General features: G+C 33.6%; 1 protein-coding gene across 4 annotated transcripts in view; it reads right to left on the reverse strand.

Annotated features, from left to right (window-relative positions):
* Window positions 1-26360, reverse strand: part of LOC126772365 (serum response factor homolog) — a 246156-nt gene that overhangs the window by 110390 nt on the left and 109406 nt on the right. The gene's annotated exons all lie outside the window — the stretch shown is intronic.

The following is a 26360-nucleotide window of genomic DNA, read 5'->3' on the forward strand; positions in this document are numbered from 1 at the left end:
CATATATGTACATATAAACCTAAAGATATTAAAAAACGAAACATAGGCTTTATCTAAAACTAGAAAAAAAAAAACAAAAAATGATACCGAACTAACGCAACAGAAACATTTTTAACGTATGTTAATGATAATGTCCTCGTTACCAATGTCAGCTAAAGCGCGATGCTGAAAGAGACCAGCCAACTGCCCAAGACATGTTATAGTACAAAAGTATGTACTAGAAACTCAAATGCATAATTCAATGGAACTGAAAACTAAGAACTTCCAAGCTGCTACTGAGAATTTTTTGACGAAATAATGCAGTGACTTTATATTACCCTTACCGGGGCTTTTACACCGCAATAGAGCAATACTTAATATTTTTGTATTTCAGTCTGAAAGGTGCGTGAATCAGTGACATACATCTTAGTTCTAAAGTTCACTACCACTTTGACGATGCACGAAATGGTTAATATTTCTTACAGCGTCTATGGGCAGCGGTGACCACTTATTTTACTTATTTATTCTATAAAAAAAGTTTATCATCGACACATCATTCGTTAATGATATGGGCACGCTTCATGCAGAAATAAATCCCTAATTAGAATCAATAAAACATCCATACCATATACCACAATAATGTGTTTGTTTCACGGTTAAGTAAAAACCATAATTACGTATCATTTGCAAAGTGTATACCAACAATGACGAGAGAATAGTTCGTAGAAAAACATGAACGTGAGAATTAATATCTTATATTATTTTAAATCTTATGTAATTGGAAGGTTGTGTTGTGGACTGAAGTCCTCTTGCCTTGAATAGCACGTTTATTGAGGATAGCTATAAACTATATAGCTTCACTTTACAGCTCTAAGAAGGAGAGCAATGGCCATAAACGTCAACCATCTGGAATACTATAGAGAAACTCGTCATATGCATGTTTCATGATGTTACAAACGAGGAATATTTTATCCAAATTTAAATCACCGCTAGTGAGCAAATAAAATCGTTAAAATATTTATACGACAAAAGAGTACATGGAAAATTCTTGGTCATAACGTTCAAGATAATTATGCACGACAGTATCGAAGTCGAGTTAAAGTTATAATTATAATTAAATTACTTTAATAAAACACGGAGTATTTCGCCTTAAGGCAGGCTGCGCGGGCGCAGGCTGGCCACGACATTGTGGACGTACGTAAATATTGTATTAATTAATAAGTACCGACTTATAAAAAAAAATATTGATTTATTTCGATAAAAATCAGTGATATTTTTGTGTTTATATTACAAATTATTTTGCAATTAAGAAAGACGCTGTTTATTTATAATTTACAAAAAAATAAAACTTAACATAAATGAACTCCAAAATATGTAATTGTAAAAGGTAATATTATTTTGTCATCCATATGATGATGCAATAATTTCAATAATAAGCCAAAAAACGCTGTTTTTGTTATTTTATGAATCTGCTTTATTAAGAAACTACTTTTTAGATCTAAAATAATTCAATGCCTATAATATGTACTTTAAATACATAAAAATATCTATTTAGATTTCACTATGGGAAATAAAATAGTTCCTTAGCCAAAACTCAGCCACACACTCGTGAGCGAAGTAGTGCAATATAAACCAACAAAATCGCTCTATTTCTCAACATGATCTTAATCTCGTAGTTATCTAGATAGTCAGATGGTATTAGCATATCGTCGATGCGGACCGTACATAATCAGTGCACAGGAGTGCATCGGAGATAAAAAGATTTTGCATAAAACTAACAACAAAACTCTCGCACGACCATCGCTTGCTTATTATTTTATTGTCGTATTTTACCATTGTATTTCACTGGTTATGATCTTGGCCATATGGCCCTGAGGATTATTGTTAATAGCCATTTGCTGGAATAAAGTTATTAAGCAAGAAAGGAGGTTTTATGTTTGTTTAATACAATTTACATTGTATTTTCTTTTTTTATATATAGAATAAAAATGTAAGTTTAAATATTAAGAATTCTAATAGAATTATTTGTTTCAAAATAGCAATATGCTTATTTTTTATTCTTGTAGACTTTTTTTAATAGTGTTTATTTTTTTGTAAATAATTGAATACGTAAAGGACGCTGGAAGCGCCTGGATGCCAGTTATGACTTAAATAAAAAAACAGTAATGATTTATGACTATTATGAATGATAGGTACATAGCAATGAAAACTGGTGATGACTAGATATTATGTCATCAGAATCTAATATATTATTGTATATACGTATTGCAATTTCGTTTTCTTTTGCTAAATAGAGTGCCAAATAAATAGTATTTCTGTCACTTTTGACAAACATGTAAGAGGACGAGCAATTCATCTGAGTGTGAGATGAAACATTTCATCTGAGTGTTAGTGGTCGCCACTGCCCATAAACATTAGGACTGTAAAAAATATTAGCCATTCCTCACATTTCCAAAACGCTACAAACGAGTCAAGACGACCTAGTGGTTAGACCGCGTGAATCTAATCAGATGTGCTTGCACAAAGCCCTATCTCCAATAATGTAATTTGTTTGATATAATTAAATATTTCAAATTATTGGATATTGAAGGTGGATTACTAGTTTGCATTCTGTGAGAATCATAAGACTTACGACCTGATGTAGGATTACTAAAATAAGTTAAAATTTCAAAAAAAAACTTTAGTTTTTTGTCAAGACTAGCGGTGATTTTGAGATAGATAATAAATAAAAGTAAATATTCGAGCCGTCGTTGCGGCTTGCGGGCGAGTTGCAAAAACGTGCACGCGCGGGAATGCGCGGGACGCGAGATCAGAGCGTAGGTTCAAAGAATGACCAGACGTAGATGTGACTTAATGACTGTAATATATTGATTAGAATTATATCACGCGAACGGCATAAGACGTAGTGTCTACGTACGTATATATGTACGTATGTGTCTAATTTCACTGAAATTCAGCCATATGTGTATTCCACCAAACCCGCATTGGAACAGCGCTGTGGAATAAGCTCTAAAGCTACTCCTCAAAAAGGGAGAGGAGGCCTTAGCCCAGCAGTGGGACATTCACAGGCTGTTACTTGTACTAAGACGTAGACTTAGCCATAAATCTTGTATTATAGTAGGAAATCACAGGGATACTTAATAATAATATTTAACTAAATCAGTTATATAAAGTATCTTAGGTATTTTATTTAAATTTTATAATTGAAGCTATGACGCTTTGTATTAATATTATTATTATTACAATTGATTAATAAAGATTTATATTTTAGTACGTAACAGAAAGTAAAACTTTAGTTATTAATAATCTTGTATACAATCATACATACCTTAAAAATTGAAGTGTGAAAATGGCTGATTTCTTATTTAAAAAGCATACGAGATACTTTTAGCAAAGTAACGCAAGTTCGCTTGTAACTTGTATCCTAGATGTGAGCATGCGAGGAGATAGAAGGCTTCGCTCCCGCAACGAAGAAGGAGACCTCTTCGACGGCGACGTGCCTTCGCAGGCCGGACGCTGCCGCAGAGTTAAGGTGTGGTTGGCGGCGGAGCCAGTCTGTTGATCCGCCGCGGGGCTTCAAGCCCTGACGCCCAGCCTCCAGTGGCGGACTCGGGGGAGTCCGTCACGTAACAGGACGGAGGCACAGAGAGGAGGGAGGCGCGCCCTAACATCCTGGCGCGCTCTCGAGATGGGTCGCCTTATGGCGACGACCGCTGGCGGGGTTGCGGTTGTAAGTCACAACGTTCCCGTGACCCCGCCGCCTTGCGGAGAGGCGGAAATCCGGGGAGGTTTTAGTGGGTAGGACGGGGCCTTCTGCCCCGTGAGTCCCACATACCCGTCCCGGTCCCCCCGGACCGGGCGGCAGGCGTAAATGCCTTTCCTCCCCGGAAAAAAAAAATAAAAAAAAAAGGAGGTAGAAGGCTAATTGTTTGTTTAAACCTGAAATGGCAACGCATCATTCAACCCATCAGGTTCATGATTTGAATTTCGTGTAATTATAGAAATAATTTTGGAGATTGCTTGTCAGGTAGAAGAATGGGTATCGTTTTGATATTTGAATCAAGTACGTGACAACAGACGAACCGACAGTATGATTGTGCCTAGTATGTTACCTACAAGCATGTATACATTGCTTGAAGTCTGTAGTGGCGTATATTCTATGACCCTTACGTGGAAGTGACGTCCAGTCCGCGGTTTTCTCACATTAAAATGATTACGGAGACGTTCAATTTTCCTAATTAATATCAACGTACTATTGAGTAGCATACCATAATGATGATTTCGCGAGAAGTGTTCGTTGCTTCACGATATTTTGATTCAATACATGTTATTATTATATGTATGTATATAGTTATATTGGCCAAAGTATGAAAATATATGAAATCATATATTGACTTCGATAAAAGAAGAATTGTTTATTTTTTAACATAAATGAAAATTTGACGAGCCGGCTGGCGTGGTTGGTGGATGCTTGCCTTTCACGCCGAAGGTTGTGGATTCGATTCCCACCCAGGACAGATATTTGTGTGCATGAACATGTCTGTTTGTCCTGAGTCTGGGCGTAATTATCTATATAAGTATGTATTTACAAAAGAAAAGTAGTATATGTAGTATATCAGTTGTCTGGTTTCCATAGCACAAGCTCTGTACAAGCTTAATTTGGGATCAGATGGCCGTGTGTGAAAAATGTCCCTAGATATTATTATTATTAATAATGATAACATGAAAAAATCTTATAATTCGATTTTTTTTACTTCTAATTTATATAATACTAAAACTATATATATTATAATACTAAAACAGCAATAGGTATATACTTATAAAAAGTAATATATTATACACTCAGTTTAATTATATTATTCTCACTCACTCAGTATAGTGTTAATTATTTGAGACTGGAGTTAGTTGACTGATGATCAGAACTCATGAAACAATTGCTGGATCTCTGGTAAAAATGAAATATTCGCTTGTAACTTACGGATTTTTTATAATGTATTGCTATTTATAATACGTTGATATATAACATTTATTATTTACGTTAAAGCCTCATATTAACAAATAAAAAATAAAAATACATATTGTACAAATATAGAAATATTTATAGAAATTAATGTTTTTTTATATTAATTAGAAGTTAGGTTAGTCTATATAATCGAATTAAATTCCAATTATTATTTGAATGGTCTTTTCAAAGGCTACGTTATCCCATTTATACTTGTATTGTTCAATTATCAATACTATTATTATAAATCCAAAAGTAACTTTTTATGTCTGTTAAGCTTTCACGGCTAAACTACTGAACCGATTTAGATGAAACAAATTTGAATTCCAAGGAAGGCCATAGATTACTTTTGGCTCAGTGACTCAACCTTTTTTTTTGATGAGGCACACTTTTAACGATTTCAAAATTTGGCGGCACACAAAGAAAAATTAAAAATTATTTACTTACCTATAACACACTGCGTAAAATAGTTTATGATAATATTTTTAAATGTGCGAAATAAAATAATATGTACTACAAAAATAACAGTACATTTATGGGGGTTAATAACAACTTAATAATAAGAATACTTTTTAATTCGAAATTTGAGCTTGATGTTTTTTGATAATTTAATTTATATTTGGTAGTAAAAGTGACAATACTAATGTCATTTCATCTTCTACATTTAACAATCTTGATCTTTTTTTAGTTTGAATGTTGGTTAATGCAGAAAATCCGAATTTAAACGAATAAAATGTGGAAAATTGTAATAATATGTTTAAAGCTTTTTTGGCTATCATCGAATCTAATGTTAACCCAAAACTAATTTGATTCTTCTGAATGTTTTAAAATTAAATCTCGATTATTGGAAAGCAAAATGAGTTCTTCCTCTTCATTCAAAGTTAAGTCAAATACATAAGTAACCGTTATGAGAAATGGCTTATGAACCCAATCAAATTTCTTTATATTTAATTTTGGGAAATAATGAATAATTCTCTCATCTAATGTTGTCTGTAAATTAAAACTGCAAGCAATAAATTAATAGTAAACTGAATCATTTGCCAATTTTAACGAAAGAGAATGTGCAGTAACGAATATTCAACGCGTTGGGAGTCCCCACTGTCATTAAAACAGGCTGTTTTTGTACTTACTAGTGACAAGTGTGAGCCGACTTGAGGCATAAAAATCAATTTATGATTCTAAGAAAGAACGTGTTGCAAAACAAATAATAAAATAATTAAGAAAAATTATGGATTTAAATATCTATTCCTGTTAAAAGGATTTTTCTTTTTAAATTATATTATTTAATAATATTAACATAATTATATATCTAAAATTTTGCTGCACACTTAGAATTTCACACAAAAGTGCTGCGGCACAATGGTTGAGAATCACTGCCCTAACACGTGAGTAAAGACTATTTTATCATAAAAGTCCCTAACACGAATGAAAGCCTTCTTATTTTCTTCATGACTAAGTGGATTCAAAGGGAAAGTGCTTTTAAAATCCTCAATAGTGTCGTACGGCAAGATTTCAATTATAGACAAAAATATCGATAGATTGTATTTTTTCACATCCTTTTAGAAAACAAATTCTATTATAAATTACATATATAATACCGTAACAACCTGTGAATGTCCCACTGCTGGGCTACAGGCCTTCTCTCCTCTTTTTGAGAAGGTTTGGAGCTTATTCCACCACGCTGCTCCATTGCGGGTTGGTGGAATACACATGTGGCAGAATTTTAGTGAAATTAGACACATGCAGGTTTCCTCGCGATGTTTTCCTTCACCGTAAAGCACGAGATGAATTATAATGACAAATTAAGCACATGAAAATTCAGTGGTGCTTATCCGGTTTGAACCCACGACCATCATTGGGCCATCTCGGCAGCTTGATTCATATTAAATTTCAACAAAATAGATTCAGTGAGTAGGCCGTGGAAGCATTACACACAGACATAGTTACTTTCGCATTTATAATATTAGTATAGATTCGTTTTATGACATTACTATTAAATACTTAAATCTGAATTTAAAAATTAATGCAAAAGTCCGTCAACTCAAATAATTGCACTCTGCGTCTTTGAGAGACAATTAACGGCAAACACTTACATGTTTGACCTCTTTATATAAAGGCGAGTGATTCCGCACAGTTCCTGGAACGGCGCCCTCCCGTCTAACTTGCCGGATGCCTGCTTCACATTATTACTGACTTTCCCACGTACATATACTAGAAAATACTCTGTTGAATTGTTTATACAATAGTTGTTTATCAATTAATTTTTTAAGTGTGAAAGTTTTTTTTGTGTAACGCAATAATCTGTTCACAGAAAAACAGGAAGCACTAGCGCACTGTTTCATCAAAAAAAAAATTGTATAACTAGATACATATGAAGTCTGAAAATTTTAATTAACAAAATGAAAAATGCATTCCTTTTTTGACTACTAAGTTATTAATTAAACTGCATTAGTTTATAGTACTAGTACTTGGTGAATACCACTAATGAGAAAAAGGTTTTTCCCCTCCAAAATGTTATGTTTATGTATATTAGAGAACAGATTTTAATCCACCATGCTGCCTCGTTAAGGAACGGTGGATATACAAGTTCCAATACTTTTTTAAATGTAGTATAATTGGTTTACCCTACTATTTTTAAATCTTAAAAAACTTGTATTAATAAATATATAAATAAATTATATTACTTTATGAAATCCCAGAATAAAATATAAATTACAATTATATATTTAATTTTAAAATATAAATACAAATTTGGACTATTAATTCGTAATAATTATCGTCTACCAAAAGATCTTGATGTGACATTGTACCTAAGAGTAAGTAGACGTTACTCCTCTGAATTGTTAAGCTAAGCATCTACCGTTTTGCCCATCAGAAATCAAATAAAATATTTATTTTATATATACAGCTTATGAGTTATCAAGACTTAAAAGCAATACAATAATAAATAATTCAATGGCTTCATCGAGAACGGTTTATTAATTTCAGACACATTATAATTAAATCAATTTACAGTCGCGTATAAGCAAATACAATTTGTGGTACGCAAGCGAAAACGTTGAAGGGCCTAAAAACGCGAGTTCGTAGCTGTGTCGCGCGCCGCATCACAATGAGGGCGGGTTTTTGTCGAACGACAGCGTGAGACCGGCCGATTACAACTGTTGTTTACGTTGTTGTGTTGTTGTAACGGTGTGATCTTCCTAGTACATAAAGCTTTATTTTATAACTTGTTCCTAATTTAATGAGATTTAATTTAAAGAAAACAACGAAATTAAGATTATAAAATCGTTGCTAAATTTATTGTTTTAATAATTTACAGACTATAAATGAAGTTGATTACTGTCTCAAATTGACTGACTTTTCCAACAGTAATAATAATAGAAGCTGATTCCAATGAGCTGTGTTACCAATATAACACATTGTCTATCATAAGAAATATATATATTGGATGAATAAGTGGTACCCTTCTATTCAGACCCAAAAATAGTTTAATTACAATAAATACAGAACTTTATAATAAATGTTGTTACTAGTTAGCACTAAAAAGTTAAATATCAACACGGAGACAAGATTTGTACGCATGCGTTTGTATAAAATGTTTATAAAACTTTTTTTAGACTTTGACAAGCTTTTGGAGAAGTTTAAGTTTACAGACTATAAATGAAGTTGATTACTGTCTCAAATTGACTGACTTTTCCAACAATAATAATAATAGAAGCTGATTCCAATGAGCTGTGTTACCAATATAACACATTGTCTATCATAAGAAATATATATATATATTGGATGAATAAGTGGTACCCTTCTATTCAGGCCCAAAAATAGTTTAATTACAATAAATACAGAACTTTATAATAAATGTTGTTACTAGTTAGCACTAAAAAGTTAAATATCAACAAGGAGACAAGATTTGTACGCATGCGTTTGTATAAAATGTTTATAAAACTTTTTTTAGACTTTGACGAGCTTTTGGAGAAGTTTAAGTTTGATGAAAAACAACAATTTTTGATTCGATTTTTAAATATGATTATGTATAAGCATAAATGTTTCGATTGAGCGAGCATATAAGGTGGTCGAAAATTGCCACGGCTATAAAAAATATCTATTTTCGGAACGTTTTTCGGATCGATTTTAATTCGGTCTATTTTCGTTTTCGGTTTATTCGACGGAATATTTTTTTCCTTTTTTCGATTTAGTTTGCTTCCAAAACTCCGTGGTGGAGCGTCAGCGATTTTTTATTTGTTAAATAACACGTGCCGCGTCGAAAATCGTATCGACAGTTTTTTGCCGAACACTTTGTTTCCATTCCTGGATTAGGTGGATACTACACTTGTGGTGGTAAAATGAAATGAGAATTTATTTATTTATTGAGAATGTTACATCGACTTAATACTCTAGACATATAATATCAATTTTAACAGAATACACAAGTAAAGGAGTTACGTCACTCTAGATGTCAACAACATTTGGAGAATTTAAGAATAAGTTGATAAAAAACATTTTTATTAAATAAGAACAATTCATGTTCTGATAAAATTGTAACGTATTAATCCCAGTACTAATTATTAATAATGTGAACAGTGAAATAGTTTTAGACACATTTTTAAAAATATTAGCAAGAGTGTTTTTAAGTCGCAATGCCGTTATATTTGTGTTATAAATATATAATTGTTGTAATGAATTTTTTTAACTTATTTATAACGCAAGATACTGGCAAGCTTGTATTGCCAGACTGTTCTGGTGATGTTATTTAATTATAAATGATAAATACGAATATTACTGTTTTTTGGCGTTTTATGAAAGCGTAAGCAGAGACAGATTTAGTTAATTTTGCATTTATAATATAAGTACACATGCTGTACTTCACAGCAAGCACTCAGAAGCACTGGGACTTGATTAAGTCGAGGACAGGTTACATTGAAAATTTACATGACTTTTCCGATAATAGATTGGCCCGAATGTATTCGTTGGTCCAAAAGGCAGCTTGTATGATTGAAGATGATGAGGTTCATGTTCACGCTTTTATGTAAAAATGCTTAGTAATTTAATAAGTTATTAGTGTTAAAATTCCGCGTCGCGGAAAGTGCATATAGTCTTGCGCCGATAGTTATTATCGCTAGCTACGTTAAATTAATAATGATTCAATTCACTTAATTCTTGCATATACCAAGAACTAAGACAGTTATCAAAATGCATGCAACGTTTGGAATATATTTTTTTAATTATGTTTTCCATGTTATATAAAAACCGAACGATATCAAGCGATAATTCAATACATGAATTGTTAAATGGTTAATGCTCAACCACGGTAATGGATTACATAGTGTAAGCACCAACGGACAAATAAAAAAAAGTAGTTGTTTTTTGTTAAATAAAAAAAAATCCATTTTCTTTTGTATCCCATTGGATTATACGTTTACGTTCACACCTGTGTACTATAATGTCTCCTGCGCTGTTTGGTTGGTATTTACTGAAATGGCTTTTGTTGCTAAAATTCGTTAGGAGACCATCGTAATTTAATTAAAATAGATTGCATAGACTAAAAGGGTACATGATATAAGTGTAGGGTTCAAAGGAGGTTAAATGTAACCTCGTAGCTTATGAACGCACCCTTACGACGCCATCGGTACAAAACCTTAGCGGCCACATTGAACTTTTTTCGACAACATCTTTATCTGTTTCAATAGGTCGTAACGTGCCCAAGACTGGACGTGAGGTGTGAACTTTATTGCTTTTTAGCACACTGAGAAAACTGTCAACCTTTAATTCTTACCGATCGATATTTTAATTGTGGAAAAAATCGCACCAACGAAGCAATGGCCGTTTAATTTTGAAGGCATTGTTGCTTGAAAGGCTTTTGTTTTATTCTTTTTACCAGATTACGACGCAGATGTAGAGGGAAATGCACTTTAAATGTTTTTTAAAAGTGCACAATAATAGCCGCAAGTCAAAATGCTGATATGTTACATTTGTAGAATAATTTCTATACTACAGTGATGATTTGTAATACAAAACAATGATATAAATGAGATGTCTGTTATATGTGAAGCTGCCAACAGTTTTTAAAGTATAAAACTATGTATTATATGTATTATAATAGAATATGTTAATGGAATAATCAATAAAACAATCCGTTATAAAATTCATGTTACATATTTAATAAAAGTAAAAATATCACATAACATTTACCGTAAAATGTCCTAATATTTTTACGTTTACTGGTGGTGTAGGGCTTCGTGCAAGCTCGTCTGGGTAGGTACCACCCACTCATCAGATATTCTACCACAAAACAGCAGTACTAGGTATTGTTATGTTCCGGTTTGAAGGGTGAGTAAGCCAGTGTAATTACAGGCACAAGAGACATAAAATCTTAGTTCCCAAGATTGGTGGCGCATTGGATATGTAAGCGATGGTTGACATTTCTAACAATGCCAATGTCTAAGGGCGTTGGTGACCACTTACCATCAGGTGGTCCATATGCTCGTCCGCCTTCCTATTCTATAAAAAAATATAGTTACAAATCAACGCGATAATATATACCGATTATAATATATACTTATATATTTAAGAACCATTGGAACGATAAAACAAAACTAAGTATATACAATAATCTCAATGGACCAACCGACTGGGTCGCTTGGGGATAACGTATAAGGCGTTTGCGGGGATCGTTAATAATTATTCAAAATCCGGCGTCCGGCTATTAAAGGTGAATAAATAGGAGCGTTAATAGCGCGGACAAGGACCACAATGCAACCGCGTGCGCGTGTTATGGTAAGATTCGCGTGCGACACGATTCAAGAATTGTACCTTTATTTTACTGTAAATGAGATTTCGTCGACCAAATATAAATATCCGAGTTATAAATACAATACTAATTTTCGCCCGCGTATCGAGTAGCCTATGTCCTTTCTTAAGGTTCAAGTTTGTTTTAAACTAATTCCATCATATTTGGTTTAGCCGTGAGCGACAGACAGACAAAGATTCTTTCGAATTTATAATATTGGTATAGATTGTACCTGCCTTCGACTTTAGCTCTTTTATACATACATTTCCTATAAAAATATTTATATCCATATCTCTTTTCAATCAACAGCCAATTGTTGTCCACTGCTGAACATAGGCCTCTCCCAAGGTGCGCCAAAGCTCCCTGTCCTCCGCCTTCCGCATCCAGTTGGTGCCCGCCACCTTCTTAAGGTCGTCGGGCATAATATAATAATATCTATTTTAATCGTGTCTAATATACAATATTAAAATAGCATAATATGTATAAATTAATTAACGGCCCATTAACGGCTCACTGCTAAGCAAATACATCTTGCTGTTAAGAAGTATATATATATGCCGAAAAATTACATCCGACACACGCAGCTTCCTTCCTATCTGGTATTTTCTTTTAACGTCAAGCAGATAAATAATTAAAACACAAAATTTAGCTGCGTGCTACAATTATAAGCCGCAATATTTGGTTATGAATCATGTTTTATCCACTTATTATATCTCATAATTATGGCAATTAAAAAGTTTTTACTTCGAAATTTATTTAATTACTTTATAATTGCATTATCATTCATCAAGTGCTGAAAATTCAGCGTACAATCAAATTAACTTAATAAGTGTACTTTAAACTATATTATGTGTCATAATAGTGTGCTAGTTTTCTATTATAAAAGTCAATTGTATAAAATTTTAGAACAACCGCCACAATTCATGAGCCGCATAGCTTGTTTACGGGTCTAAGGGGCCGACTCTATCGTAAATAGAGCAGTGTCACGCGCGTACATTGTACAAGCCACCCCAGGAGTCACAACTAGTTGTTTGATACATGCCCTTACCAGATACAACTTACGCACAAACGAAATTAAACCGCATTACCAAGCTTTAGAGTATAAAGTCGAATAAAAGAGAATTTACTTGTGCACTTCTGTAAGTTTCTTAAATAGACGCGGCAATCCTAAGTTCTTATGTGGTATGAAATTATTGTATCTTATTACAATGCATTAAGGTTAAATTTCGTGCACAATATTGATACAAAATAAAGTAATTTAATTGACATTATGAATGTCCTGAGTTCAGATGAGTCACATTATATAAGAGGTTTGTATATCTGACCTCTTGTTTGGATTAACCTCATTTAACTACAGATTATAAAATAATTTTCTTAAAAGATATTGTATTGTGTCTTTTAAAATATAAATGTCTTTAAAATAACTATTAGATTGATTATATTTTTGTATATAACTACAGCACGTATTAATAAAGAAAATTATATCTCAAGTGGCATACCTTAATCGCTAATTAAAAAAAAATGTTAAGTGTGAGTCAGACTCGCGTCTTTTCACTCAATTGTTATATGTTCTCGCATTGCAATTCAGTATTTTCATTTAATGTTTGCCGTAACGATGTGAAACCCAATATTTTTTTCAAAATGTTACGCTCGGTAGTCTTTGAACAAATGGGGGTATGTATATGAATATTGTTTTGAAAATAAGTCTTTACATGTGTTCAATGAATATTATTTTCCCCTCGTTATAAAACTCACGTCAGGAATGTGAACGGTACAACATTACATATAGACGGTCTTTATGATGATATATATGAACTATTTAGGCTTTGAAAATTACATTATAATAAAAAACCTTGCTTAACAGCACCAAGTTTGCCCATCATAGATTCCAATACGTATATCTGTATCCGTATTTATTATATCAGTCTGTTAAAGATTAAAAACGCAAATATTAATAAAGGAAGAGCATTTTAGCAACTCCAGTTAGTTATATCGTCTTGCATTGAGCCCAACAAGCAGCAAAATTACTGAATAAATAATAACTAATAAGATGTAGGCGAATTAAATATTAAATAACATAAAATTTATAATAATAACAAATATATTACGAAGTACAGATTGCATTGGCACTAGCGGAGTTATGGCCGCTTCGACAACATCGTGTGCCATGAAGCCATGAAATATTTAATGACCTGCGGTGCTCTTTGTGCCAAAGAACGAGTATATCGGAAATACCATCGAATATTACGAAATGAAATAATGCAGACATTATTTTTGCAAGCGGTAAGCTAACTTCTTGAATGTTTTCACATAAATTTTTAAGACGGATTATAATACGATTATCTACTATCATGATAGCGAGATATATTATGTTACTACTTACTTAACATTATTACATTATAGTTGTATTCAATTCTTTGTTTCAATGTTATATCACTAAAATGTTTAAAATTTCTTTTATAACCATATACTTTTTCGTTTACTGGTGGTAGAGCTTTGTGCAAGCTTGTCTGGGTGGGTACCACTCATCAGATATTCTACCGCAAAACAGCAGTACTTGGTATTGTTGTGTTCCGGTTTGAAGGGTGAGTGAGCCAGTTTAATTACAGGCACAAGGGACATAACATCTTATTTTCCAAGGTTGGTGGTGCATTGGTGATGTAAGCGATGGTTAACATTTCTTACAATGCCAATGTCTATGGGCGCTGGTGACCACTTACCATCAGGTGGCTCATATGCTCGTCCGCCTTCCTATTCTATAAAAAAAAATAACATAATGTGGGAAATGTGATTTAATATAATTTTAACGTTCAATAAAAATAATAGCAATATTTATAAACAATTTTATACTTAAATTACAGTTATGATAGTTTTGCCGATAGATATAGGTAAGATGAGTAAGTTTTATTAATTTTAAATTCGGATCAAATTTTGTGATCGGAATTCGTCAAGTTATATTAAGAAAACAATTTAACCCAAGGCGCAGACGCTTATATCTCTGCAGAAAATTAAATAAAGAGATAAAAACTATAGTGCTTTAGGGGCATTAGTTATAAAGAAGTTTCGAGAATATGTACCAATAAGTCCCGAAGTCTAGCGAAGTGGAAGACGCCTTCAAGACGCTGGATTGGCTTGATACGGAGTCAAGGTAAGCGGGAAAAAATCACAAATCTTCAATTTGACAATGATACCGTATTGTATAGTTGCTTATTGAATAACTTATTAAAATGCTTCATACATATAACGTCTTCCCAGCGCATCGGTATTGGTATGAAAAGGTCTCCAAGGGCAGCTTGGTAAAAGCAAAATTGAATAGGTTGAAGAATTTGTTTGGGATGAGAAGCCATAGGCAATCTTCGTCAAGTCTTTAGTCTTCAAGCAATGGAGGTTATCTGCTAAATATACGGTGCCAATAAAAGTAATAATTTTAATAATAATGCCGTTCATTTATGATATTATAGGTTAATATTAAAAATCTATCAACGAAAATGTACCTAATTGTATATATGGATTTGGTTAATTTATATACATACTTGTGACACGTGTTTGTATACATTATATCTCTTCTATTTTAATATTGATATCTGTGTTAAATTGTAATTCGTGATTTAGTTACATGGACCCGACAATATATTCATATATAAAGTTTATTGCTGGCTAGGTACCAAGAATGATAGTGATTAAAGTTCATTACGGGCAGTGTATAGCGAAGTTTGTTAGTGAATTGAAATATATGGCCGGATTAGGTTACAATCAAATGGAGCAGAAACAACGCAAATGGAAGTTTTTGTTGTTAATACATTACAATTACATTATTTTTAATTTACTATTAATATTAATACAGCACAATTAATCACTAACGTTGCCCTTATCTTATAATTTTAGGTACGTCTTCGAGAAAAAGGGCATCACCGGCTCATAGTTTGGCGTCGCAAGAAATAATAATAAACATTACCAATGCGTCCCCAACGTTGGGAACTATGATGTCATGTCCCTTGCACCTGTAGTTTCACTGATTCACTCACACCTTAAGCCAATACGTATAATAACATATAAGTGTTAAAAACGTATAAGTGTAGTAAGCTGTTTGGCTGCAGAATATTTAATGAGTAGATGGTACATAACCAGACGGGCTTGCACAAAGCCCTACCTACCTGGTATAAATGGTTCAGGATAGTTAACCAAAAGTAAAAGTAGTTAGTTAGTCTAAAGTAAAAAGAAACAGCCTGTAATGCCAATGCTTTGCTAATGTCTCCTCCTCCTTTTGGAGGAGAAGGTTTTTGAAGCTTACTTCACCGCATAGCGTGGGTATGAGATAATACTTTTACCCAACCGTTCATGTGTTCAAAGCCTAAGCGGGTGTGTGTCCACTTATAAATCGTCAGCGCGCTGCCGGGTGGCATGGCTAGACCGCATAGTGGACCACACCTGGTGATCTGCCCTATTTTATTACTAACTATCATTTACGTTACAGCATTGTCTAATTAACAATAATACAAGAATATACTGACAAAACTATGATTTCCAAAAAAACTATGTTATTAATGACTTAAAATGTGTTTTTTGACTAATCATCTGTCTATAAACGACTATACATTTACCGATTTTCTATTCGGAAAAAGTTTCACCAGCTTCAGACAGCAGTTGCAACATTCCCGCAGAACAAATTACCTAAAGTTTGCGTGGTCAAAGTTGGCTCATGAAAACAACAAAAAGTTAACTTATCTTTGACGTGACTTTTGGTTTGTTTAAACAAACCGTTGCATGGACGTGAATATGTATGTATATTCGTATAGTTAAAACTTTTGTTTGACACTGAAATAGTATTTTTTTATTAATTATCGGTCAGACCATTCGATCTCATATCGTATTTGCACTAAGACTAACAATTTCCTCTCATTTTCACAAAACCACAAAGTCTTGTTTGTACTTTAGCGCGTCTTAAAAAGAGTGATATATATTTGAGAGCTAGTATTTTATGAAGTAGCTTTTGAGCTCTTCAAGTAAATTGGATATAAAACGGTAGATTTTTACATTATATTATTTAAACTTTAACAAAATGCATATTTAATTTTAGAAATCATATGATATGTTGTGAGACAGGAGGAGTTGGTTATTGTAGCATTTACTTGTCGTATTCAAGGTGGTCTGCTAATTAAACTATATGCGAATGCCAGCAAGTATGTCGAAAATGTTTAAATAAATACATAAGGTCGAAATAACCTCTGTGAAGTGTAATATTTATATTATAATAACTTTAATTTTCAACCAGAGATGAAATCCTTGCTTATTCACATTTATGTAACTTCTTTTGACGGACATAGCCCAGTGGCAAGAACACGTTAACCCTAACCAAAAATTGCGACTTCAAATTCGAGCATGCACCTCTGAATTTTTATGAACTTAATTTATTTTATAAATCAAAAGAAGAAAAGCAACGTAAGGAAACCTGCATGAGTCGGACGAAAACTTCCACATCTGCATCCACCAACCGAAATTGGATCAATGTGGTGGAATAAGTTTAAAATCTTCTGCTTTAAAGAATGCGTGGAGGCCTTAGCTCAGCAGCTTTTTTAGATTCTTTTTTATATAGAATAAGTGGACGAACATATGGGCTACATGATGGCAAATGGTCACCAACGCCCATAAGACATTGGCATTGTAAGAAATATTAACCATCGCTTACATCGCTAATGTGCCACCAACCTTGAGAACTAAGATGTAGAACTAAGGGACGTTTCTTGTGCCTGTGATTACACTGGCTCACTCACCCTTCAAACTGGAACGCAACAATACCAAGTACTGCTGTTTAGCGGTAGTATATCTGATGAGTGGTTGGTACCTACCCAGACGAGCTTACACAAAGCCCTACCACCAGTAATTTAAATCGAATAGGTTAAAAAATCAATTAACCGTTCCCCAAAACCTAAATGAGTTTTCACACAAAACGTTACAAAACACCCGGACACAAACCGGCCAGTGCGATAACAATAAAGCGTGTATGTAAAATATTTACTTTGTAACATAAAGGTTGGTACAGATTGCGGCGAGAACAAACCGGCGGCGCCTTTGCGACAATCGTACGATCGCACGAGCGACGGATAAGACGCGATATCATCGCTTTCACTGGCCCCTTGGTGAACGGGTGCCTTTATCTCGCGATGTGCGCTGCATTGCTGAACACGATGAGAGGAGATGTTAAAATGTTATTAAAATTTTTAGGCTGAATACGACTAGGTTTTTTTAATAATAACCTGGCTGTAAAAGTAAAGCAACGCTAGTGTAATAAATAATAAAAATATAACCTGCCATTTAAGCTGCCTTAATGATAGTTAAGTTGCTCAGAAGAAGAAATTGGATAGAAGTAAGAATATAATAAAATTTATATACTCTTTTCGCTGTGAAAATCAAAATATTGATGATCTCACCGAATTCGTCCTCTACGGTCATTTTCAAAGGAGATTAGCCAACTGCGTAGGACATATACATAAAAGTGGACAAGAGTGTACGCAAACACAAGTGCACTCTTATAAACCAATGGGGCAGCAAATCCGACACGACTGTAGAGTTCATGTGTAGGACTAATGGTTTTAAATCCTTTTTGATTTAAGCACTAGTCGTTCTAGAGTCCGGGCAACTACTGAAAATTTCTCGGCACAAAAATCCAATTGCTTTTTTTTCGCCGACCGGGATTTAAGCCCAGAATCTCGGCGGCCGCATAAACTACCAACTACGACAGACAGCCATTTTCTTTTTAGTTATATATAAGTACGTTTACGTTAGTTTAAGTACCTATATGTTAATTTAATCTTATGTGGCAATAGCAAATATTCGGCTTATACCACAATGGAAAACAATTAAACAGAGGCTGAAGTAGTAGCGTGCAATCAATTGAATTTCAAACGTACTGCATCTTTTAAACACACAATAAATAAAATTACTTCATTTTATTCATGAATTAATTGAATAATATTTATTTCTTAATTAATCACCGATTCATATAAAAGAGAGTTAGAGTAATGAGTACGTTAAACAATGATTTAATTTCTCGGCTGTTTGGACAATCAAAGGTTGATAAGTAAAAACTTTTACGAAATAGGTCGATTAGTACGTTTTTATTTAAACTAATAAGAACGTAGTAAAAGCAAAAGCTCAAAGACCGCTCGGAGCTGGTTGGAATCCTTATTCGCAATACAGACTGGCACAATTAAGAGTAGCGGTTGTATTTTTTTTATTAATAGACAGAATACTCGAATAAGAAAATATTTTTTAAATCAGTATTTTTCGCTATTTCTTCTAATGTCGGATTTGTTTATCAACATACATAATTATATGTACACACTAACATCATATAAAATGGTTACAAATGGTTTTTCAGAATTATTAATATTTATTACACAATACAAGAAGTATGATGTAAAATATTGATTTTCATGTACATCATATAAATCTGATAGTAAGTGGTCACCACCAACATTAGCACTGTAAGAAATATTAACCAAACCCATTGTCAATACGTCACCAACCTTAGGAACTAAGATGTTTGTCCCAAGTGCCTGTAATTGACACTGACTCACTCATCCTTCAAACCGGAACACAATAATACTGAGTAGTGCTGTTTTTCGGTAGACGGCAAACGGGCTTGCACTTAATCCATTTTCCTGGATTAACTTTATATAACAAATAGTAAGCAAAAATATAGTCAAATATAGATAGATAACTCAAGACGTGCGTACGTCACAATGGTGGTAAAACACATGAGTAAGAGGATGTGTGCCGGGAAAAGAGACGGATGTCAAATATTTGCGCACCGGCGCAGGCGCAGGTATAGCAGTTGATATTGTATTGTTTGAACCGTTTTTTTTTTAATATGAACTTTTATATATACAGCTGTAAAATATCACTTGTTTTAGTATGTGGAATAAATATAACTTTAACATTTAAAAAAAAAAACATAATATAGCATTTTTTCAGTGCATTTTAAATCATACGAATTTATAACCTTTTTTTATAAACAACCATTGTTTATAGATATTCACACAAAAGCTAAAATAAGAAATATTACATTATACAACAGCAGATATAAAAATTATAATTTCGTAATAGTTAAAACTTCTATCAACTATCTGATTAATATAAGATTAATTTTGATGTACGTATGTAAAAACTTCACAATTCCGAATTTGAGTTAACGAGTAATGTGATAAGGAAATATCGCCCTTACTCTGATAAATTTACATTCTAATATAGCTTGAATCACTTAACAATATCGTTTATGTTTTAAACCATTGATTTCAAACTTTGTAATAGTATAATTTATTAAAATGACTGCTTGTAATATTATTGATGATTAGTGAAAGGGTAAGTGCGATACGGTTCTAACAAGAACATAAGTCGTACAATACACACCTAGAAATGATAGTATCGACAGAAGTATTAATAATTTGAATTTGTTTGCCTAAGACTACCAACATACACTTTACAAGGAAATGAGAGCAAGTGACAATTCGTAATCAACTCAACTTTGATGACGTCAAAACTTTTTGTTTAACGACGACTCGGAAAACATGAGTAACGCTTTGACCATTTTTGTTAGTACCTACAAAGAGTATAAATGTTAAAACTTGTTTCGACGAATCAAATTTCCCCAATTAGTATATAGGTCATAGTATATGATGTTGTTGGTAAAAATATTCGAAATGACAATTAGCAGACGTCATATTAACAAACAGTTCTTGAAATTTGTCAGGTTTCGTCACTTTTTCATTATTCCTTATTTAGATTTATGATACATCGATTAACAAAAATTTCAATTATTTTGCCCGTTGTCTACAGAATGATTTTCATATTTAAAATTAATAACATAAATATTTTACTGATTAAATTTATAAACATAAAAAAAATTAACTTCTTATGTAAACAACATTAAACCTCAACACTATTTGAAAAAGTCGTCATTATGAATCATAAAGAGATACATTCAAAAAATAAACTACTAATACGTTCTAATTTCAAATAAAACTATCAAATAAGTCAAGGAAAGTATTTTCCTCAATGCAAAAGCTAAAAACATACATTGAAAATTACACACGTAACCTTATTCACTTACTCGCCCACACGACGTCGAGGTAATACTGGCTCTAATATGACGTTATTTATTAGCTCAGTGTGCGGTGGTCCTTATCTTGTTCTTTTGTTGTCACTCCTCATTATATATAAATAATATGAAATTGAATTAGTTAATATGAACTGGGAATGATAGATTTATTTTATAGAGCCGCAGGCGAACGAAGGAATGAGTGAAAATAATGAATGAATGATCAATTGTCTTTATAAATATTAGGTCCTTACATATGAAATTAGCGTTTTGTCGTACTGACCACTTTGATCTGAAATATCTCCTCTTTGGTTAAAAATTCCAAATTCAAATTTATAAATTCATTTAGCTGGTACATTTAAGTTTTGAAAACAGTCATTCATTTGTTTCTTGCTCATTTTTTTGGGGTCGCTTATTACCGCACAATGGAAAACATGAAATATCGGTATATTTACGAGTAGTTAGCCGAGGTGGCCTAGTGGTTAGAACGCGTGAATCTTAACCAATGATCGTGGGTTCAAACCCGGGCAAGCATCACTGAAGATTCATGTGCTTAATTTGTGTTTATAATTCATATCGTGCTTGACGGTGAAGGAAAACATCGTGAGGAAACCTGCATGTGTCTAATTTCATTGAAATTCTGCCACATGTGTATTCTACCAACCCGCATTGGAGCAGCGTGGTGGAATAAGCTCCAAACCTTTTGAAAACAGTCATTCATTTGTTTTTTCCTCATTTTTTTTGGCGTCGCTTATTACCGCACAATGGAAAACATGAAATATCGGTATATTTACGAGTACGAGTTCTACCGTGGCACCAATGCTGTAGAAACAGCTCGAAGGATTGCGACTGCTGTGTTACTTTGCTCAACCGACATAATAATGAAGGGATTTTAAATAGAATCATTACTTGTGATGAAAATTGGATACTGTACGATAATTGGAAGTGCTCGTCGCAATGGCTGAATCCTGGTGACCCAGCCAAATCCTGCCCTAAACGAAAATTGACTCAGAAAAAGTTACTTGTGAGTATTTGGTGGACTAGCGCCGGTGTCGTTCACTACAGCTTTCTAAAATCTGGCCAAACGATTACGGCGGATATCTGTTGTCAGCAACTACAAAATATGATGGAAGAACTAGCTGATAAACAACCGAGATTGGTCAATCACTCTAGGCCATTGCTGCTTCACGACAACGCAAGACCATATACTACAACCATAAGCTACAATTGGAATGTCTGCAACATCCACCGTACTCCCCGGACCTTGCTCCAACAGATTACAATTTTTTCCGGAATTTGCATAACTAAGAAGAATAAGGAAAAAAATTCAACTCCGATGCGGCAGTCCAAACCGCCTTCAAAGAGTTTATTGACTCTCGCCCTCATGGTTTTTTTTTTAATAAAGGGATCAATGAACTGCCTATGAGGTGGCAAAAGTGCATAGATAACATCAATAGATAAAGATATTTTACAAAAAAAGAAATTGACTTTATATTCCTCACGTACAAAACGTCAATTTCATATGTAAGGACCTAATATAAATACTAAATCGGAAATATAGTCATACAATAATGTAACTGCAGGCACAAGGGTACACACAACATCATAGTTTCCAATGTTGGAGGCGCATTGGCTATGTAAGAAATGGTTTATATTGCTTACGGCGCGTTTATGGGCGGTGGTGATCACTTTTGATAAGTGCCTAACTTTTGCCTGTATGCCAACCTATTTTATGATAAAATAATAATAATAATATTAGATCGGTGTATTAATATTACACTGTCCTATCTACCTATATTATGGTACGGATCAAATCCACATGTTTAACCATTCCCAAGGAATATTGGTCTTGCGTGGAATATTGCTCGCACCTTTGGGATGGCTCCGCTAAGTACCTACTTGAGGCCTTGGACCGGTTGCAGCGACGTGCCGTACGCATTATTGGTGACGTAAAGGTCACAAACACCCTTGAACCTTTACAATTGCGTCGTGAGATAGCAGCACTGAGCGCTTTCTATCGACTGTATCACGGCGAGTGCTCTGAGGAATTATTCTCTCTAATTCCTGCTTCCCCCTTCCTTCTTAAGTCCACGCGAGCTGGTTCTCGATGTCACCGCCTTACTGTGACATCAATTCCATCGCGAACAAAGAAATTTGGCAACTCCTTTCTTTGTCGCACTTCCAAAAAATGGAATTCCTTACCAGCTCACGTGTTCCCCTCCTCTTACAACCCGGGTTCCTTCAAACGAGGCGTGAAGAGGCATCTTGCGGGCCGGCAAGGCGATGGCGGCTAGTGCAGAACGTTTTTCCCGTCTGTACTGGCCGTCGTCGCGTTTGGACTCTACTACCACTTACCATCAGGTGGAGTAGAGTCATTTGCCCTCCCGGCGAATATAAATTGGCATCAGGAAGATGAATAGGCATCAAGATATACGTCTGATACATCCTTATAACGTGGAGTGTTTAGCACCAACCCCCAGCAAATAAGATAAGAACGAGCGAAAATTGACGATGGTAAATTGGTGATGGCTTCGAAAAGAAATCCTAATCCTCGTTACTCATGATACGTAATGAATTAAATTATTTTTTTACTTCATCATAAACATTACCATATATGTGAAGTTGTTTAATTAGATTGTATCCTAATCAATAATTTGCTGAACACAGCGAATATGATTCATCTTAAATCACGTATAAACGATCAGGCTTTGTATGTATATTGATAATAAATTGTACTTGGGAGTGATATTATACGCATTTATTCGTGTTAATATTTATTAACTTTTTTATTAGTTTTGCAGTTCTACTATTATCACAAATATAATATTTTAACATTGGATATAAAAGCTATAATTTGGTAATAAAAAAAAATCACGAAAACCCATCTTCAAGGTCATACATCCATGTATTGAAAATGAAAGTTTGAATGTTTGTTTTTAAATCACAGCTAGCGGCTGGTTTAATAAATCGGTTATCATTTTTTTGTCCTGGAGAGGATATTCTTTTTCAAATTTTCATTTATTATTTTAATTCAGTCTGATAGCAAATTACTGTTTCGTAGTGATTGAATCCCATCAGCGCAATGAAGGTGTGTGGTGTTATACTGTTTACATACACATACTGGTATTGTAAATATTATAACACCATACATCATCAGTACAGTACAGTAACAGCCTGTTAATGTCCCACTGCTGGGTTAAGGCCTCCTCTCCCTTTTGAGGAGAAGGTTTGGAGCTTATTCCACCACGCTGCTCCAATGCGGGTTGGTAGAATACACATGTGGCAGAATTTCAATGAAATTAGACACATGCAGGTTTCCTCACAATGTTTTCCTTCACCGTCAAGCACGAGATGAATTATAATTACAAATTAAGCACATGAAAATTCAGTGGTGCTTGCCCGGGTTTGAACCCACGATCGTCAGTTAAGATTCACGCGTTCTAACCACTAGGCCATCTCGGCTTTTTACATACATCATCAATGTGCTGCCAATCATGGATTCTCAGATTTTATATATCTTGAGCCAGTAAACTCCCTTGTCAAACCGTATACAGCGATACAGAATTTTCATGTTTGGCAATTGAATAATTGATAAATTGGTCAAATCCACCTAGAAGAGTTCGAGCAGAGCCTCAAACAAGGATAGATAATATATTATTATTTATTTTAATAAAATAAATACTATACTTATATATAAGCGAACAGCACTTACACAACTTAGACATTCGTTATTAATTTCCTCGGAAAGAAGCTTTTTTTTTTTTATAGAATAGGAAGGCGGACGAGCATATGGGCCACCTGATGGTAAGTGGTCACCAACGCTCTTAGACATTGGCATTGTAAGAAATGTCAACCATCGCTTACATATCCAATGCGCCACCAACCTTGGGAACTAAGATTTTATGTCCCTTGTGCCTGTAATTACACTGGCTCACTCACCCTTCAAACCGGAACAACAATATCAAGTATTGCTGTTTTGCGGTAGAATATCTGATGAGTGGGTGGTACCTACCCAGACGAGCTTGCACAAAGCCCTACCACCAGTAAAAAAAGCTTCGACAATTTTAACTATTACAGTATTATCATTTTGTATAAAGGTTACTTCAAACATAAAATTATAATATTTTAATATGCGAAATTGGTCCCTTGATATAATTCTAAAAATAAACTGAATACGCATACGAAATGGGTCTTGATATATAACAAAAACAGTAATTTAAAACTTGAACCTTTTGCGTGACACACCCACGCCTCCTACACATCGTTTTAACAATGTCCAAAAAAACAGGTTCCGCGATATGAATTTACTCGGATGTATTATTTAATTTGAAGGGATATTTTTTTCGCTTTCACAAAATAAAAAAGGTAGAAATCGTGTCCATTTTATTTGCTAAAATGAACAATAAGAACGTTTCAATGTAATAGTTTTAAATGTATGTGTCGATTGATTTCAAATAGCTCGGAATTAATTTTGATTTAGAATTCAATTAAGCATAAGTAAATGTAACAATATTTCTCTCTTTCTGTCATCCTTGATTTGACAATCAAAAGAAGAAGACAAGCATTGTTAAGGTAATCACTTGCTAAACAATGTATATAAGTAAGGCCGATACTTAATTATTAGGGTATAGTTAAAAATAGTCTAATAAAAAAATATATAAGCCTAAAAATGTAACAGGCTTATCAGTACTAGAAACTTTAGTAATAAATATATTATTATATAAAACTGTGGAAGTTACTTTAGTTTTATTAAATATTTACTAACGGAGCGACATAGAAGCATTACCGACAAAGCTCTTAAGATACAACATTATTTTTCGTTAGATAAAATAGACTTGAATATTCTCATAATGTCCCATTGGTATCAGACGAGGATTGGTATACCTTTAGGTACATCAGATTTACCTGAGAGTGGGCTGAAACTTTCTTGTGTAGGTAAGACTTCTAAGCACTGGGCCATTAGCACTTTGCTATGCGTCATTAACCTCACTGATAGTACTGATATTCGCCAAAACAATTTGACCATATCTTTTATTAGTAATTCATACGTAATTTGTTAAGTAAATAAGCGATACAATAATTTCATAAAAGATATTAATGCGATATAAAACGCGACAATTGTTCACGTTGTCCGCTTGATACACCCAGAAACAAATGTCCGAGTGTCGTCGCGCGTGTATTGTACTGTCATAATAATTATCTGTGCCCCTACCACGAGTTTACAAGTATTTTTCTCGTGGGCGATAACGTAATATTATATGAATTTTACAACACGTTTAACGATCGCGTGAGAAAATCACTATGAATACTGTCGATTTTAATACTCAAGAACATTTTTTTACGAACACGTAGTAGAGACTGTACATCGGCGCTAAATATATATACGCGATTTTGCAGCTGCGTCTCTTTACAATATAAGCGTAAGATCGATTTTCATTTTATGTTAATTAATATTAATTTTTAATGCCTTTGGAAAATTAATTATATAACAATTT

The sequence above is a fragment of the Nymphalis io genome, chromosome 12, assembly GCF_905147045.1.
Source record: "Nymphalis io chromosome 12, ilAglIoxx1.1, whole genome shotgun sequence".
Lineage (NCBI taxonomy): Eukaryota > Metazoa > Arthropoda > Insecta > Lepidoptera > Nymphalidae > Nymphalis > Nymphalis io.